At 48.9% G+C, this 18,327-nt stretch overlaps 1 protein-coding gene across 1 annotated transcript in view; it reads left to right on the forward strand.

Annotated features, from left to right (window-relative positions):
* The first annotated feature begins 3,125 nt into the window (after window positions 1-3,125).
* BRINP2 (BMP/retinoic acid inducible neural specific 2) overlaps window positions 3,126-18,327 on the forward strand; it is a 135,321-nt gene continuing 120,119 nt past the window's right edge. The window contains exon 1 of the mRNA XM_063134068.1: window positions 3,126-3,180. The gene's annotated coding sequence lies outside the window, so the exon portion shown is untranslated. The remainder of the gene's footprint in view (window positions 3,181-18,327) is intronic.

Consider the following 18,327-nt stretch of genomic DNA (forward strand, 5'->3'; position numbering starts at 1 on the left):
TGGCTTTATCACACCAGGGTTATACTGTGCAATCACTGTGAATTGCATGCAAAGGACTCAGAAGTTTTCCACCTTACAATCTGCTTTGATTGTGAAGTGCTCCCATGCATCCTGCCTTAATTGTGCAATAAAGCCAAAAGATTCACCGTATTTAGCCCCTACTTTTTGAGCGTATCTTCTGAGCTGCCGCTGGGGCGCAGGAGCAGGATTTTAAAGAAATCCTTACAGCTGCGTAAGCTTTAAAGATAAAGACGCCAAAATTGGCACAGTAATAGATATTAGGGAGAGCTTTAAGCATACCAAATTTGAATTGAATTGGGTCATCTGTTGATTTTTAATGATTTTTTTACATTTCCCCCCTTAAACTCACTTCCTGGTATGCAAAGGATCGCTGTCGCCCGGTAGCAAAAACAACAACAACTACAAGCAGATACGTGGGATGAAGCTTTGACTGTGCTTTGGTATTACAGCCTTTTTCAGCCATTCAGTGCCAGCATTGAACAAACACATGTGAGGAGGTGGCAGGGACTCCAATTCTTCATTAAATACCTGGACAGATGTATGCACAGAGGTGATATCTAGCAGCATGGCTAGTAGCCACTGATAGCCTTACCCTCTACGAATTTGTTTAATCAATGTATAAGAGGAGGTAGGGAAGCTTCATTGGATGCAGTGCAGGCAGAAAGGGTTGATACAGTAGAAGGTATTGCTAAATAGGGAGAGGCTGATGATCACACTTTACATTTTAGCATTTATATAGTGTTTTTAGAGGGTTCAAAGCACTTCACATATATCACCTGGTCTAATGGGGGACTGAGGCCGTAGCTAGACCTAAGGTTTATCCCAGGATCATCCTGGGTTTGTCCCTGCCTGAGCGTTGGATGCCCTGTGTGGCACTTAGATGAACAGGTTTGACCCCAGGACAATCCTGGGATAAACCTTAGGTCTAGCTATGGCCTGAGTGTGACGGAGAGTATCATGTCTAAGGCCCTCTCTACCTAGTAAGTTCATAGCAGAAGGTATATTTGAATCAGGGACTTCCTGAGCCACAATTCAGACATTTTGCCACCATGCCACATCAGGACCAAGTCCAAGGAACCTTGCCAGGGATTTGCCTGTTGAACGTAGATATTTTTGGTAGTGCATGTGCCACCTTGGGTTTATGTATTTATTACATTTTTAAACTGCCCGATAGCCGAGAGACTCTGGGCAGTTCACAATTAAAACCCTAAACTACCACAAGTTGAAGAGACCTAACCAGAAAGCATCTTAGAAAGAATGGGGCGTGAGTTTGTGACAGAGAGGGCACGATCCAGTCAGAGTTAACCCCTTCTAAGCCGCCCTTAAACTTCATGAGAGAGTTGGGCATGTTTTGCAATGTACATTTGGCTGGATTGTGTCGTGTGTGTGTGTGTGTGTGTGTGTGTGTGTGTGTGTGTGAGAGAGAGAGAGAGAGAGAGAGAGAGAGAGAGAGAGAGAGAGGATGTCTGCCTGCCTGCCTGAGAGAAAGACAGAGTGTGTTTGAATTTGCTTGATGGGGAGGAGATGTAGGTGTGCCATCGGGCCCCCTGCAAAGAGGAGCAGCAAGGCCATATCCAGAATAACTCTGAATAGGAAGTCCGGATCGAGCCCCGCACCCAGGCTGCCCTGCTTTCCCTCGGGAGAGCTCGCCGCTTCGACGGCTTCTCAACCTCCCTCCACGCCCCCCCCCCCCTCCCCGCGTCTCTCCGCAAAGATCTGGCCGTCTGGCTGCTGTGTCCTTTCCTCGCCGGCCTGCTCTGGACTCCGGGCTCATGTCCAAAGCCAAACTCCGTTTTAAATATTTCAGGAGCCAAGAGGTTGCAAAGCAAGCCGCGATCGACTGCAGCCCCCCGCGGCTCGTCCTTCGCCCCCCGTGGAGAGGCTGGCGCTTGGAGCGCGGGATTCGCACCTGGGATCGCTCCTTTTAGAGTTCTGGCTGGTTCTGACCCTGACAGAAACCCAGGGTGGATTCACAGCCTCGCCGACATCGGAGCCCCCCCGCCTCCACTGGCCTCCCCCCGCTCCCTCTGCGCTTTCGCCTTCGCCTGCCCGAGTTTCCCCGCGCAGCCCTTGCGCTCTGCACAGCCCCGGGCCGCCCTCCTTCGCTCCTGAACCCGGACCCAGCCACTCCCGAGCAAAGCAAGGCGGCAGGCGGCAAGACCGGGGTGGGGGGGGGGGGGAGCGCAGCTTCGCCTCTTGGCCAGAGCCACAGCCGAGACCCCGCCCCCGCCGCCTGGGCCAGGCTTCTGGGCCAATCACGCGCTCGCAGGGAGCCGGAGCCAGGCTGCCATTGGCGGAGGGATCTGCATGCCGGCGCCCCAAAGAGGCTGGCACGGGAGGGCGGCGCGGCGCGGCGCGGCGTTGTCTGCCAGGCACTTTCCGCGAGTGGACCGGCAGGTGACGCTGCCTGAGGTCGGGAGCCGGAGCGACGCTGCTGGGCAGCCCCGGGCGGCACCAGGGCGAGGAACGCGCGGCGCCCGGCTTCCAGCCCCCCGCATGGCACGGGAGGGTCGCCACGCGGCTCGGGCGCTCGTCTCGCCGGGCGCTGGGCATCCACGCTAGCCCAAGGGCAAGGAACGCGGCGCCCTTGCCCGTGCGGAGGGTGGACCATGCCCGCCCAGGTGGCTCCCTTCTCCGCTCGGATCCTGCCCTCGGTCCTGAGGAAACGGGCTGCCCCTGAGACGGCTGGGCTTGAAGGGAAACGGCAGCAGGTAGGGCACGAGAAGGAGCTGCGTTGCCTTTGCCTCTAGATCCAACCCCCCCCCCCGGCCTCTCCCTCCCTCCCTCTGCAAGAGGCAGGGCGGTTTCTTCCCTCTACCTGCCCCCCCTCCCGCCCTCGGCCCCAGCCTCCGTGCCAGTAAGGATGGTGGCGGGCAGCGTCCATCCAGCGGAGCGGCAGATGGCACGGTGGTGGAGCCCGGGCAGGCGAGGACCCAAAGTGGCACCGGTCCAGGGACACCATTTCTCCGTCCACCCGGCGCAGGGAACTTCTCCAGGGAGGCCTTAAGAAGAGCCAGGGGCACGGGCGCCCAGGGTTCCCGGGAAGAGCGCCGCGGCCGCCTCTGGATTGCTAAGTGGAGTTAGTTGCTCGCAGTGGCCCATCTGTACCCTTCTCCGCGGTGGCAGCCGTCGCCCCCGTTCCTAGAGCGTTGGGGGGAGGTAAGTGTCCAAAGTTCCTGCTCGCTCTCATTGGCAGCTGCCCTCTGGCCATGGCCAAGGCAGCCTGCTCTCTGTCGCCGGTCCGAGTTGGCTCCCTAATGCGAACCCGAGCAGCGTGCCTGTTGCTGCTGGTGAAGGGAGCACTAACTGGGGGCCAGAGCGGGGGCGGGGGGTAGAGTCACATTTGGTGAAATTGTCGGGGCATGCCATGCGCAGTGCCTGGCGATGCCACACATCAGGCAGGGAGTTGAGTGCTACAGGGGAGATCTGATGGAGAGTACCTTAACACTAAGGTGGGGATGCTGGGCTCTCATCCAGTGACATCGCTATGGTCTCGGAGTCCTTTCAAGGCAGACTGTGGATACAGACTTGGTGGGGCCTGGGCCCCAGTTAGCAGGGACATGATGGGTAACGTGCAGGTTGAGTGAGTCTGTCGTTAGTTGCTGCGACTGATTAGCTGGCATTCATCCATCCCAAACCTTTCCTATCTTCGCAGTGTCCGTTTTACACTGTCGCGGGTGGAGGGAGGCAAGTTTAGACCAGCCCTCCGAGGGGATCTGTGTGTATTTGTGGCTCCACCCTGTAAACGCTTGAGCCGTCCTCAGTTTGAAGACTGTGCGCTTGCCTAGCGAAGGCTCAAGCCAAGCAGGCAGTGAGCAGGACTTAATTCCGAACAGGGCTTCAAACCGAAATGTGACGGCTCGGCTGTGAAACGTGTAAACGTAAAGAGTTCTTGTGAGCGTGTGCAGCGCGAATTTCCCTCACCACACAAAGTAAGTGCAGCCCCTCCCTTTCTACCTGGGATGATGGGGGTAAGGGCCACTCAGCTCCTGGATGTGATTTCCAGGCTGGCAGCCCTTGGTGGTCGTGAGGGTCCTGCTCCCAAACAGATCACAGTGGGAGTTCGGCTAAATGAAATGAAGTTTCTCACTACGGCTGTTGGGTGGGGATGGGGGAAATTGGCTATTGGCAGTCCATGAGGAATATGCAGTCTTAAAGTTCCACATTTTAAATTTGGGGGCTGCAGCCCCCCTCAATTACCAGGTAACCACCCCTTTCTAACTCAGAAGACAGGGACCTAACATCCCATCCACCAAACCTGCAATGCATTTTGCTGACTGCACAATTGGGAACCATTCAAACCTCTGCTTCCACTTTAAATCACCATCTGCCATTCTCATATGCAGCCCTCCGTGTGACTGGTGGCGTAAAAAAGGCAAAACCTTTGCAGTTTACAAATACAACCAACCCTTGAATCCCAGGACTAGCACGCGAGGCGATCAGACACCTTGTTGGGGCAGAATCCTGGCTCTCATCTCAGAAGGCTTCTGTAACCCTCCGGATGGCAGCCTTCTGACAGCCACAACGTGGAGAAAATAGTCATAATTAATTCTGTGGAGCAGCATTGAGCATAGTTTGTAAACAATTTGGCTGCAGCCCTTTGGAAATGCATATATTTTATAACATATACTGAATTTATACCTGACATTGGAGGTTATCTACACACTAGCCCTATATAGTTGGTGGGAAAAGAGTAAGAGAGCAACAAGGTTGTTATCCAGGATTTTTTAATTTTGAAAATATTATGTTTTGGAAATGAACTGTTCTGTGTCAGTAAATTATCGATATCAAAATGTAATCAGGAACTTTTGGGGATTATAGGGAAATATCTATTTGGAGGCTAATATTTGATATCGTGTTTGGCAGGGCATTTTGTTGGACTCCATGGAAGTCCTTTTCTTATTTGGGATGCCAGGAATTCGTATTTCACTTCAGGTGAGGATCATTTTACACCATATGAAGAGGGAAATCCAGGTTTTCAGTAACATCTCCCTGATGAATGTACCTGTATGATATATTTGCTTGATGCAACCACACTTTAGATGCCCGCTAAGCACAACTTAGGTTGACATCTAAAAATGTAATTGGTGAAGTGGTCCCAAGTGGACATGTTTTCAAATGTAACCCAGACCTGTTAAAACCAGAGCCCTGCAGTTGACTTAATCAGAATGTGGATTGCTTCCTTCCATCCTCTCTTGGAGAGGAGGAATGAGAAAGGACAATAAAGTTACACATTTATTTATTTAATTAAAACATTTGGATCCCGCCCTATATCATTAAGATCTCAGGGCGGCATACGTAATGACATAGATCTAGTCAGCTCCAAAGGATGTTTTCAATTAATTCATTAGATCCTTGTAAAGCATGAGTGATGGTTTTCCCTCCGTTCAATCCATGTGTTCTGTTAAGTATGTACTTAATAGAAACAAGAAGAGGTGGGTGGTTATAAAGTTCTTCTTTGTTGTTGCAAGTAGAGGGCAAGGAGTTTAAATGCCCTGTAAGCCAGGATTTCTCAAAGCAGGAGCTCCAGCACCCTGTGACTGAGAAATGTAAGGCGTTGGTGAACGTCAGGGAGACGTTTCAGCTGCCTGCTCCTTTGGCTAGCTGAGAGTAGACGTGTGTGGCAGACAGTGCAAGAAAGAGATGGAGGAAGGTTTGCCTCCTTGCTTTCTGGCAGAGCTCTTGAAGAGCTTCACGACTGGCAGAAATTCAACAGGTTTTGCTTTCTCAGCACGGAGATGGCGTGATGGGGGAATGGTTCAGCTGCTGAATTTCTGCCTGCTAAAGGCACAGGGGGGAGGCAATCTGAGATGGAGATCAGAGATCGAAATAGATTCCGGCAGTGTGAACCACATATGCATCAGTATAGGGGTATGCAATAGCAAAGATAATTTTAGGCTTGGACCTTTAATATAGGGGTGTGTGTGTGTGTGTGTGTGTGTGGTGATTTGATAAAATAAATGGTAAACCTTCTTCAGTTTAGTCTTTCTAAATAACTGTCAGTTTTGTATTGTTAAAATGGTCAGGGTGTTACATTTGAAGACAGAAGAGCTGGGTCTAAATCTTGCCATGGCCAGGAACAAATCACCCCCACCCTCTCTTTCTCTCAACCCACTTCTCCATTTGTAGGAATGTAATATTCATTCTTTAACTGGCTATTTCATAGGGTTATTTTGTGGATAAACAACTGCAGGCTCATAAGACCCTTGTGTATTAACAGTGCGGGAAGGTAATTATTCATCTTAGATATGTGTAGTTAGGGCAAGAATGCAGCTGCCTTGATGGTTCTGGGGACAGTGTAAGATGCGAGAGTGGAGCCTCTCTGTTTGAGCCAGGATTTCCTTGCACATTGTTGAATGTAGTCTTGTGCACAAAAGCATTGGATTATCCAAGAGCAGTTGCCATCTTTTTCCAAATTACATAGGATTGGCCAGTGTAATTTCATCATCCAAATATGCACCCCATCTTTTCCATGACCCGCCCACAGATATCTATTAATGCATGCATGCATTCAGTTCAGTGCTCTTTCTCTGGCCCGTTCTCCCCTTTGGCTTCTTACTGCTCCTCCTGCCATCCTGGCTTGAAAGCTGCCAGCTGATTCAGGACCTGGGACAAATGTTCCATCTGCCAAATGTGCTGTGTGGTTCTCACTTTGTCCATCACAGCATTAGAAGCAGCAGAAGGAGAGCCCAAAGCAAAAGAGGAGAAGCCTCCTATGCTGATAATAGTCATGTAGTAGAAGAATTTCTGGAAGATGAGGATCCTCTTACCCTTGAGTGGCCTGGTTCAGATAATGCGCTAAACCATGCTGCTTAACCACAAAATGGTTAAGGGAATGCATTAAGGTCCCTTAACCATTTTGTGGTTAAGCAGCATAGTTTAGCGCAGTGGTTCCCAAAGGGGGTGGTACTGTCCCCTTGGGGGCAGTGGGATTGCATAGGGGGGGCGTTAAGAGGCAAGGGGGCGGAAGGGGGGGCACTAAGAGGCAAAAGGGCGGCAGGGGGGCGCTCGAGGTGGTCTTTTCCGAGAAGCGCCTCTCCAGAAGGTCTTAAAACCCAGGGTCATTTTTATGGGAGAAGGTAGTTTGGTCCCAAGCCATATAGGGGAAGAATCCACACATGTATTAATACTGTTTAAGAAGATTCCTTTTAACAGTGAATTGAAATGTTTCAAAAGCACCAAAATGCTAATGAAGAGACATACCCTGCTTGGTGTGCCCCGCCACGCCGGCTGCAAAACCGAGGCGTTCACTCTCTTTTCCCTCCCTCCTTTGGCAAGCCTGCGGTGGCTGCTTTGGATTTTGAAAAAAATATCCAATTAATTGTTACTGTTTTGAATTTTATTGTTATTATCTTCCTTAGTGGGTTGTTGAAAACCGCTATTCTGAATAATGATTTTTATAGTGTAGGGTAGGGGGCACTGGGCATGAGTTTGTGGAACCAAGGGGGCGGTTACCTGAACAAGTTTGGGAACCACTGGTTTAGCGTGTTGGCTGAACCAGGCCAGTGGCAAGTGGTTCCTACTTCCACACAGGAAAAGGTACAAGAGCCCCATCCTCCTTTGCATCTGATGATGCCACGAAATCAATAATTCCCAGACTGGTTGCCTTGCAGCACACGATTGTGCTGCAACAGGAGCAAGAGGAGGCCATGTAAGATAAATAAATTCAATAATGGACAGCTCCTCAGAGCACAAATTAACTATCCACAAAGGAAGCTGCCTGCTGCAGCTTGGCCTAGTTCATTGCTCCTAATCAAAGTTTATCTTGGGGACGGACAATTCTGCCACATTTCTGCATTGAGTCTGATTGGATCTGATCCAGAGATGCAGCAATTATCTCTTCCCACTCACAACCTACCCTGGCTCAGAGGAGGCTGCCTGTTGTGTGTCTATAGGAGTCACTGTTCTGGGCTTGCCTCCCTCCAATCAGGAGACACATTTAGATGATGATGTTGTTGATGATGTTGATGATGCTGAGGGTGATGGGCGGTTCTCAAAAAGTGACTCAGACAATAACATGTTCTATTTTGGTGTGAGTGGATCATTTTTACACACTCCAAAGCACATTTTTTCAGGCACAGAATTGACTTACAGTTTAAATTCGGGGGGCGGGGAGTGCTTCAGGGAATGCTTCTGCTATCAGAGATTTAGGGAAAAGTACAGTAATGTCTCGCTGACAGATTATTGCTTAGATCTATTATCTCTAGTACTACTCTTACTTAGAGATAATATTGTAATTATCTCTTGATACAAGGACCAAATGGGTATAATTTTAGGTTTCAAGAGGTGGGGAGCCACGTCCAGCAAAAGTTCAGATACATTAACAAATCAATCGCTTAGCTAGAATATATGGTTGTTGATAACATGTTTATAACCATGGTAACGTTGAGCAAGGGTGCGCAACCTGTGGCAGTCCAACTCCCAGCAATGCCAGCCAGCACAGTTAGGGATGGTGGGATTTGTATTATTATTATTATTATTATTATTATTATTATTATTATTATTATTATTTTATATAGCACCATCAATGTACATGGTGCTGTACAGAGTAAAACAGTAAATAGCAAGACCCTGCCGCATAGGCTTACATTCTAATAAGTACAACAACATCAGAAAGGCCACAGATTGTCCACTCCTGATCAGCGTGTGGGATCAGTGACTAAAGTGTAGAACTAGCAGGCTTTTCTTTAAAGCATCAAGTTTCTTAGCAGTCTTAAATAGTCTGGCTCCTCAGTTGTGAAAGGTGTAATCTGGATAATAATAGTGCAAGAGTGTCTAAAAATCACAGTCAGGTTGAATGACCATGACAGCTCAAGATGTCAAAACAACAACATGTTAGATTTTCAGTTATGCACATGTGTGCACGCGCATGCGCGCGCACACACACACAATGTTGTAGACTTTGGGACCCAATCCACTTGGGAATTCATGACCCATTGGACTGAATAGGAACAGTGCAAGAGAACTCCTACTTATGGCAATAGAGCTCGCTTCGTAGAATCTGCTGTGGGATTTTGTGCCTTCAGTATATGAAATATACACAAGTGGAGAGGGACAAGGAAGAGCTAAATGTTCAGTGACCATTTATGTTATGGCCTATAGTAGTCTACACTCAAATCATAAATAAAGGGAACTTTATTTTTGCATTAAGATGTGCTAGTTTTGAATCCTACCTCTCTGATAACTTTTAACAGCAAAGAGCAGAAGAGTGGTAAAGGGATAAATAAATATATGTAAGTCCTAATCAGGGTTTCATAGATGTGAGGAATATGATTGAGAACTGGAGCCTTTTGAGGCACTTTGTTTAGTCTGCAAGTATGAGGGCTAGAAACTTGAGCAAAGTTTTTTTGCAATCCAAATTCTGGGTTAGGAGGTAGATTCTGAGCAAACCTTGGCTCACCTATTGTTTTACTAAGTTTAGCTGAAAAATTAAGAACTCATGTAGCAGTATAGCCCTGGGGAGAGCAAAGCACTGGTTCTTTACAAACCATGGTTTATCACATAAGACCCAGCACACAGGCTCCCTTCCCTCTCCTGTTTGGTACAAATTCCCTTTTCTCCCCAATTGTTTGCAGTAGCTATGGAAATGTTCTCGTTCCATATGCACCACTGCTATACCCTCCAACTTGCCTCTATTTTCTGCTATTTGTCCCTGAAAAATCACTGTTCCTCTTTGGCCCTCTGTTCTTGATTTTCGCCCTTTTAGCCTCTCTGTGCATGGAAAAAAAAGGACTCAGATTCTGTCTGGGTTAGGGCTTGAGGCAGGGGCAGGGGCAGAGCTTCAGGAGGGAGGGGCCTGGCCCCTGACATTATCTGGCTCCAAGGAAGTGTCCCAAGAGGCAATCTCACCCCAGGGCTGGAACAGCACCCTGCCCCTGCTTTTACAGAATGCCTTCTTAAAATTTTGTTAGGATGAGTTGCTAGTATTTTGTCCAGATGTTTTGGCCTATGACACCCCATCTGCCCTAGCCAAGATAGCCTATGGTGAAGATGATGGGAGTTGTAGGCCAAAAGATCCAGAGAGCCACATGTTGCCTACCACTGGTCTAGACGTTTAACCTCTGAGTGGGACGGGTGGATGGATGGATGCATCTTGTATCTAGCGCTCACATCATAGGGAAATACCTGCATGAGAAGGGTTCATGAAGTGCACGGTTGGCCATTTTATAGAATCATAGAATAGCAGAGTTGGAAGGGGCCATCAAGTCCAATCCCCTGCTCAATGCAGGAATCCGCCCTAAAGCATCCCTGACAGATGGTTGTCTAGCTTCCTCTTGAAGGCCTCTAGTGTGGGAGAGCCCACAACCTCCCTAGGTAACTGATTCGATTGTCGCACTGCTCTAACAGTTAGGAAGTTTTTCCTGATGTCCAGCTGGAATCTGGCTTCCTTTAACTTGAGCCCGTTATTCCATGTCCTGCACTCTGGGAGGATGGAGAAGAGATCCTGGCCCTCCTCTGTGTGACAACCTTTCAAGTATTTGAAGAGTGCTCTCATGTCTCCCCTCCATCTTCTCTTCTCCAGGCTAAACATGCCCAGTTCTTTCAGTCTCTCTTCATAGGGCTTTGTTTCCAGACCCCTGATCATCCTGGTTGCCCTCCTCTGAACACGCTCCAGCTTGTCTGCGTCCACACACCCTGTGTCTGCAAAAGTGGTTTTTCAATGGCTAATAATATACAATAGGACAACTGGGGGTTTCTGCTATATCTTTTACCAAAAGAGCCAGAGCTGTTGTGGCTTTTATATCCGTGGAAGGCACAGGACACTGTCGAATAAAACAAAAGCAGGCCCCCAAATCTGCAATGGGAGATAGGGCAGGAAGGCAACGTTCCTCGGCAAGACAACAGGGGCATTACCAAAGCACGTCTCTCTTTCTATCTGTGATATGTTGCAGGGGGTGCAGTGCTAACTATAGTTTCATGGTCAACTACGTGTTGAGACCATGGGTTGAGGTGGGCTGTCGAACCACATGTTGTTTTAACAACAGCCACTGAGTTGATAGAAATATTGATGCTCCTGAAGAATGACCGTATGGGGTCTGAAGTGTGTCTCTGTGTGTGTGTCCTCCCTTGCCTGCCTTAAATGGCTGGTCTGCCCAAATGGGATGGAGCTACTGTGATGGAGTCATTAGCCCAGCAACCTGCTGACCTGCAGATGTGTTGGACTACAACTCCCAGCATCCCCCAACCAGCAGCAGATTGGGGAGGTCTGCCTTAGAATTTTGGACTAGAGAGTCTCTGGATTAAATCCCTACTTCGTTAGGAAGGTTATGCCATCTTGCAGCCCTATCCTCACAGGGTTGTTGTGAGGATAAAATAGGGGTAGGGAAAGCATGTACACCCCCCACCCCCGAGCTCCGTGGAAGAAGGATAGGTTGCAAACATCATTCGGAATATTGATGATGTCTGTGAGCCCTTCGCTACCTTTTCTCAGGCACCTGAATTTAACTCCTTGGCACACTCTGCAGGCAGCGATCAGCCTGGGAAGGACCAAGGCGTGGCCAGCCAGCCTCAATATTCCCCGATGCAGGCTGCTGGTATTTTGATGACCTGGCATTCTCTAGCTGCACCTTTTAGGAACGCCTCTAAGGAACGCCATTGCCTTCATAACATGATGTTTACGGAGCATTGCCAGAGGGCAAAGTAATCAGCTAGTTTTCTGCGTCACCCAGCTCCCTCCATCCCTCTCTCAGGAGGTGCCAGCGATTCGCTGTGGAGCCAACCGTCACTGTATGGAGGCCCAGGAGGCTGGATGCTCCCATGCACACAAACAAGAGGAAAGGTGGAAAGGGAGGGGGGGGTCAGCCTGCCGGGCCCTGATAGCATGACACGCTGTCCCCTTCCCACCACCCTGGGCACCTTTCCCCCTTGCATTTGTGTAGCCCTTCAAGCTGTGGCCCCATCCTAGCCACATTTACTTGGAAGTAAGTCACCAAGTTCAGTAGGACGAATGTAACCCTGTGAGAGTGTGCCTAGGGCTGGTAGCTTAGTCTTGCAGCAGCCTTGCAGTGTAAGTTCTTGCGATGATATTTCTACTGAAGCGGAGAGACCCCACCTTGTTCAATAAGACTGTGGCTGAGCTGGTTTTCCCCCTCCACCCCAAAATCTAATGCCACATAAACACTCTCCTCCCCCTGTGCTTTGCATTCAGTGACCTCAGCTCCCTCCCATGCCAGGTTCCATATTTACGGCAACACTCAACGTGAACCAGAATCCGTTTTAGCTAGGATTGCCAACTGACCAGAAAAGAACAAGTCTGCCTAGCGTATTCTTGTGTCTTTAACAGAAGCCTATTCCGCACAAAGGAACATATAGAGCTTTTTTGCAGCATGGAGAGAAGTATTTTTGCTGGCTAACGTTTGCTGAACGAGCTACTGCTAAAGGCATCGCTCTGGGGTCTATTGGAAAAGTTTGTTTACTTCACCCCCAAACGCGCATTGATACTGTGGGTGAGAAAGAACATATTCACAACTTGTTATCTTTCTGGACTGTAAATATTTTAAATTGTGTGAAGTGGTAACTAAGTAACTAATCTGTATTCCTAAACCCACATGAAAAGGATGGATTTGGTTTTTAGTGTGAGGTCCCTATCCAAATATACTTGGGGCAGTAAGTGCATTCATTGCTGCTGTGTCCTTTCTTTAAAACAACAATAGCAGGTGTGCCAGAGGGATTTTCATCAGCATTGAGGTGGGCAAGAGGAGTGGGGGTGGGGATTTCTGATGAAATTCCACACTCTGGACCTGCTAGTAAGAGGCAGGAAGTTTTCCATTCAGATTTCACCTAAGCTACTCATGACTTTTCTCAGCCCATAATGTGGGGGTGAAGCTACTACATGCATACCTTGCAAAGTTGTTGCCAAACTCACTGCATGAATGGATATCAAAGAGTTTTCTCATTCCCCCCCTCCCATTCAGGCTGTTAAATGTTGTTGTTATAGGGGAAAGAATTAGGGAGAAGGCAGAAAAATGTCACAGAGGTCAACAAAGAGCCCTTCTACATCTGGGCCAGATAGATTGGGGCCAGCGTAAGAGGTGGCATCTGGGGTAGCAGCTTCAGACATTGCCTGCAAGACTTGTTCTGTTTGAAGACTTCTAGGACATGGTGCACAGTGAACCTGAAGGAGCAGGTTCGTAGCTTGGGGGTTCTCCTAGAAACACCTCTGTCTCTTGAGGCTCAGGTGGCCTCGGTGGCACAGAGTGCTTTCCACCAACTACGTTTGGTGGCCCAGCTATCTGGACAGGGATAACCTAGCATCAGTTGTCCATACTCTAGTAACCTCCAAATTAGATTACTGCAATGCCCTCTACACGGGGCAGCCTTTGAAGACGGTTCGGAAGCTTGCAGCTTGTGCAAAATGTGGCGGTCAGATTGATAGCTGGTGCAGGGAGGTCAGAGCATATAACACCAATTCTGGCCCGCTTGCATTGGCTGCCTATACGTTTCCGAGCCCAATTCAAGGTGCTGGTTTTAACCTATAAAGCCCTACATGGCTTGGGAGCACAATACCTGATGGAACGCCTCTCCCGACATGAACCTACCGTACACTGCACTCAACATCTAAGGTCCTCCTCCGAGTGCCTACTCCGAGGGAAGCTCGGAGGATGGCAACAAGGGAGAGGGCCTTTTCGGTGGTGGCCCCCCCAATTATGGAATGATCTCCCCGATGAGGCTTGCCTGGCGCCAACATTGTTATCTTTCAGGCGCCTGGTCAAGACTTTTCTCTTCTCCCAGGCATTTAACGGCATTGAACAACACTAAGTTTGTTTTTTAATGGACCCCAGAATTGTTGTTTTAAATGGATGCTGCTGTTTTTATACTGTTGTTTTTATGTCTCTGATGGCTTTTTAAATTTTGTATATTTTTAATGTTTACTGTTTTTAGCTTTTGTGAATCGTCCAGAGAGCTTTGGCTGTGGGGTGGGATAAAAATGTAATAAAATAAAATAAATAAATAAATTAGTACTGGGTGAAAGAGGTGTAGGTGTTTATATCTGGTTTGTGTCATAGATCGTAAGGAGGAGTTGCGGAAGTGACCTGGGAAAAGGCAGCTACCCTTTTCTTCGTGCTATCCTGCTGGGCAGGTCCTGTCAAAATTATGGATGTGAGAGTGTTCACATCCCTCACAGCAGGGCTGAGCAACTTGTGGGCCTCCAGATGTTTTGGCCTATAACTCTCATCTGCCCTAGTCAGCCATACAATTTTTCAAGGGGGGCGGGGAGTTTTCTCCAGAGCTTTCTTGAGATGGCAGGGACTGAGCCTCCTGAAATCAAATTCAGAAACAGAACAAAGAATGCAAACTTGAAGAACTTATTCATCATCGTCATCAAGATTATAATTCATGTGATGCCATTAGTGCACAAGGCACAGAAACAAGTCAAAAGCAGGCAGCACCCTGACCCAAGGAGCTCGCAATGTAAAACTGAACCTGGCGAAGGCAAAAGAGAGCGAGAGAGAGAGAGAGAGCAGGGTGGGTGTTTGTGTGTGGGGCGAGACAGGTTCGTGAAGGGATAAATGTGAGCAAATGCAGCTACAGGAATTTAAGATGCATTAAAGGTAAGAGAAGAAGATTAAGGAATTAAGCCAAAGGCCTTGTGAAACTGATGGGTTATGGAGAAATAGAGGTGGGGGGATGACGACACTTTATCATGTTCAGAGAGGGAGCTTTATGCATAGAGGGCAGCTATGGAGAATAGTCTGATTCCTCTTAGGGAGCACAGGATCGCTGTCCTTTGGCTAACAGCCGTAGAGTCAGAGGAGCAAAGGGCCTGGGCAGGAATACAAGGGGAAATGAGGGCAAGAGAATACAGTGGGCTATTAGTGTATTGTCCTTCCTCCAGGGAGCAGGGCTGGTGCCAGACTTTTTTGCGCCCTAGGCAGGTGAGCTGCTTTCACCCACCTACCCCACCCCCACCCCAGTGTACCTGGGCATGGGGTGCCATCTCGCCCACCCAACTGAAGTGAAGCCAGGACGCTGGGGGGGGGGGGCAGTGGGCGAACGGCTTTGGAACGGCGCGCCTGGCCGGAAGCCGCTCTGGGAGAGCCACTTCCGGGCGTGCCGTTCCGAAGCCCCCCGCCCGCCCCCGCCCCAGCGTTCTGGCTTCGCTTTGGTGCCCACCCAGCCAAAGTGAAGCCAGGACGCTGGAGTGGGTGGGTGGCTTCGGAACGGCGCACCCGGAAGCTGCCCTCTCAGAGCCACTGTGGGAGAGTGGCTTCCGGGTGCGGTGTTTGGCGCCCCCCTTACCTTGGCGCTCTAGGCGGCTGCCTGAGTGGCCTCTATGGTAGCACCGGCCCTGCCAAGGAGGTCAGGGCAACGTGGATGGGATTCACCCCTGTTTGATCCACACAACAACACTCTCAGCAGTGGAGGCTGGTGGCTGTGATGTCAGTGGGGTGGTGAATCCGCTCCAGATTTTAGTCAGAATTCTAAAGCTCTTTTTGAGTTCTGATTGTTTCTGACTAAAGCCTGGGGCAGATTCACCGCCCCACTGACATTGGTACCGCCAGCCTCCACTGCCTTCAGTTTGGGTTGGCTGAGTGAAAGTGATTTGCCCAAGACCCTTCACCGTTTGATCCCAGGCCTCCCTGTCTCAATGTTCTAACCATTACACCAGTCTCCCCCAACCTGGCACCCTGCTGGCTGAGAGTGATGGGAATTGCAGTCTAACACATCTGGAGGTTACCAGATTGGCAAAGGCTGCATCACACCACAGTCGCTCTCCCAAATTACTTCTGGTTGTTTTCTTGTCTGAACTGGGAGTCTGTTTTTATTTTATATTTTGCTATTGTTAGCCGTCTTGTCTGCCATTTTAGGCACCAAGGCAGAGATATAAGTTTAATGAAATTAATAAATACATTTCGGGTTTTTTTTTTTTTTAAAAAAGGACACAACTTCAGTGCTTTTTAAAATTTTATTTTAACAAACAGAACAGCCGAACTTTCTAAGCTCACTGAATTCTGGAGATCCCGTGGTCGAGACTGACTTCCAGCCCTTGAAGCAATGCATAGCACCTCTCTTCCCTTTAATGATACATAAGAGCCGCTCCGTCTGAGAAATGTATTCTACCACATTACAGGGCGCGTTGCATCGCCCGAAGCCACGAGTCGAGCTGTGTGTTGTGATCCCAGCCGGTCTTGCAAGCTTACTTGGGTCTCACGACAAATCCTCGGAAAAGCCGGAGCTGCCGCATGATGTCATGGCTTTTGCCAGACAGAAGGGGTCAGTCTCTCCTCTCAGTCAGTGCTGACTGGCTGTGTGTTAAGGCCTGTCGCTTGCTTTGGAACAGTGCCTTCCGGATGAGGCAGAAACCTGAGGTCCATGGGGAGATTGCTCAGACCAGTCTGTAGCCTTAGGCAAATGGCTCTGTGCTGCCTGCCGATGGCTGCCTTCTCCCCTTCTGTCCACGCTTCCTTCATTTTTAGCACAGCAATCTTCCCAAGTCATATGGCCCAGGAACCTGCAGAGCAGAGCTTTCCAAACTTTTCATGTTGGTGACACACTTTCTAGACATGCATCATTTCACAACACAGTAATTCAGTTCTTTTGAATTTTTTGAACCCGCATTTTTGACCTTGCTCGTGTGGCACAGAGCAGTAAGCAGCAGTTACTGCAGCTGAAACTCTCCCCACAGCCTGAGTTCGATCCCAGCGGAAGCTGGTTCTCAGGCAGCCGGCTCAGGTCGACTCAGCCTTCCATCCTTCCGAGGTCGGTAAAATGAGTACCCAGCTAGCTGGGGGAAAGGGAACCACGACTGGGGAAGGGAAGGGCAAACCACCCCGCTACAAAGTCCGCCAAGAACACGTCAGCGAAAGCAGGCATCCCTCTAGGAGTCAGTAATGACTCAAGTGCTTGCACGAGAGTGTCCTTTCCTTTCCTTCCCTTCCCACCCTACAAAGACCTAGCATAGGTTTCCACCCCTACCCTGCCTAGGTAGGTCTGCCCTGCAAACCCCAGTAACCTGAGGCAACCACCAGCCATCAGTGCTATGAAGCACACAATCCTTACCTATTAAGCTATATAAAGGCCTAAAGTGATGGTCATCTTTCTTTGTCCAGCCGTAACATGTTACTAGCAGTCTTTGCATAGAATGTGCTCTTCCCAGGTTTCTGTGCTTGCGTGGAGACAGTGTTTGCACTGTCCTATCAAGAGCCCTGCTTGTACCTTCTGAACTATCCTATGAAGAACCAAATGCAATAAGTGTGGGAGCAAGGAGGGTTACCTGACTCCAGGGTGCAACCTGGACAGGGGCACAAATTGGAAACCAAAGGCTATGTCAACAGTTTTATTAAAAATTAAAGCCAGCATGTAATATTTTCTTGCTCAGAGGCTTAGCAAAGGCAGCAAGCCAGGCAGACCTGACACTATGGGGGTTCTCATTGGCCTTGGGTCTGCAGAGTAAAGCACATTCAACCACTGGAAGAAAAGAAAATCAGAGCCACGTGGCATTTGACAGCAGCAGCAGCGGTACACAGCAGGATTTTTATTTTATTTTTAGTTTATCTGAAAGCTTGGCATTTTAGCCACCTTATCCTTAAAAATGCACACAGTCACTCTTAATTAACCTCAGTCCCTGTTCTGGGGTCGAGGCAGAGCAGGTGTAGAATGAGGAGTGCCCCTGGATGTAGAAATTACTAGTTACCAAACTTTCAGGTTGAAAAGCCTCATCTGGTGAAAATTCTTAGCGGCAAGTCAAAGGAAATGTCTTTATTGTGAACATATGTCCCCAAAGCACAGGAAACATGTTCAGAAGAATAGAGATGCAGAGTGGAAAGGGCTTTGTGATGAAACGTTTATGATGCTCCGTAGTCTCATGTTACAAGCTGCCTCTACCCACCCACCCTGGTGAATTGAAGAGTTCATCATCATTGCATGGATCAAACAATTATTGGACCAATGAAATCCCAGCTGAGCCAGGCCCAGTCTTTTAATTACCAAGCATGGAGTTCCTAGCAGCAAGTCAGGTTAACAGTTCCCTGACTGAAGGTGCTTTCTTGGGAAATGACATATATGAGGAATCCTGAGCAATAAGGAGGACGGTTAGCCAGTGATTCATTTCAGGGGGGATGGAGAGGAGGATTATGAAGTAGAGAGGAAAAAATAAAAACAAAGGCAATGAATAAGCCTGTGAACTCTTGGGGGAGCCTTCCCCAACCTGGTGCTGTCAAAAGGTATTGGACTATAAGTCCCAGCATATCTAGCCAGCATGGCCATTGGCACCAGGTTGGGGGAGGCTGCTGTAGGGAATTTAGAAGCACAGGGCATGCAGGTTGTGAGCCAAGGCAGAGGTCAGCTTCTAACCACGTCCCCTCC

Source organism: Elgaria multicarinata, chromosome 1 (assembly GCF_023053635.1).
Source record: "Elgaria multicarinata webbii isolate HBS135686 ecotype San Diego chromosome 1, rElgMul1.1.pri, whole genome shotgun sequence".
Taxonomy (NCBI): Eukaryota; Metazoa; Chordata; class Lepidosauria; order Squamata; family Anguidae; genus Elgaria; species Elgaria multicarinata.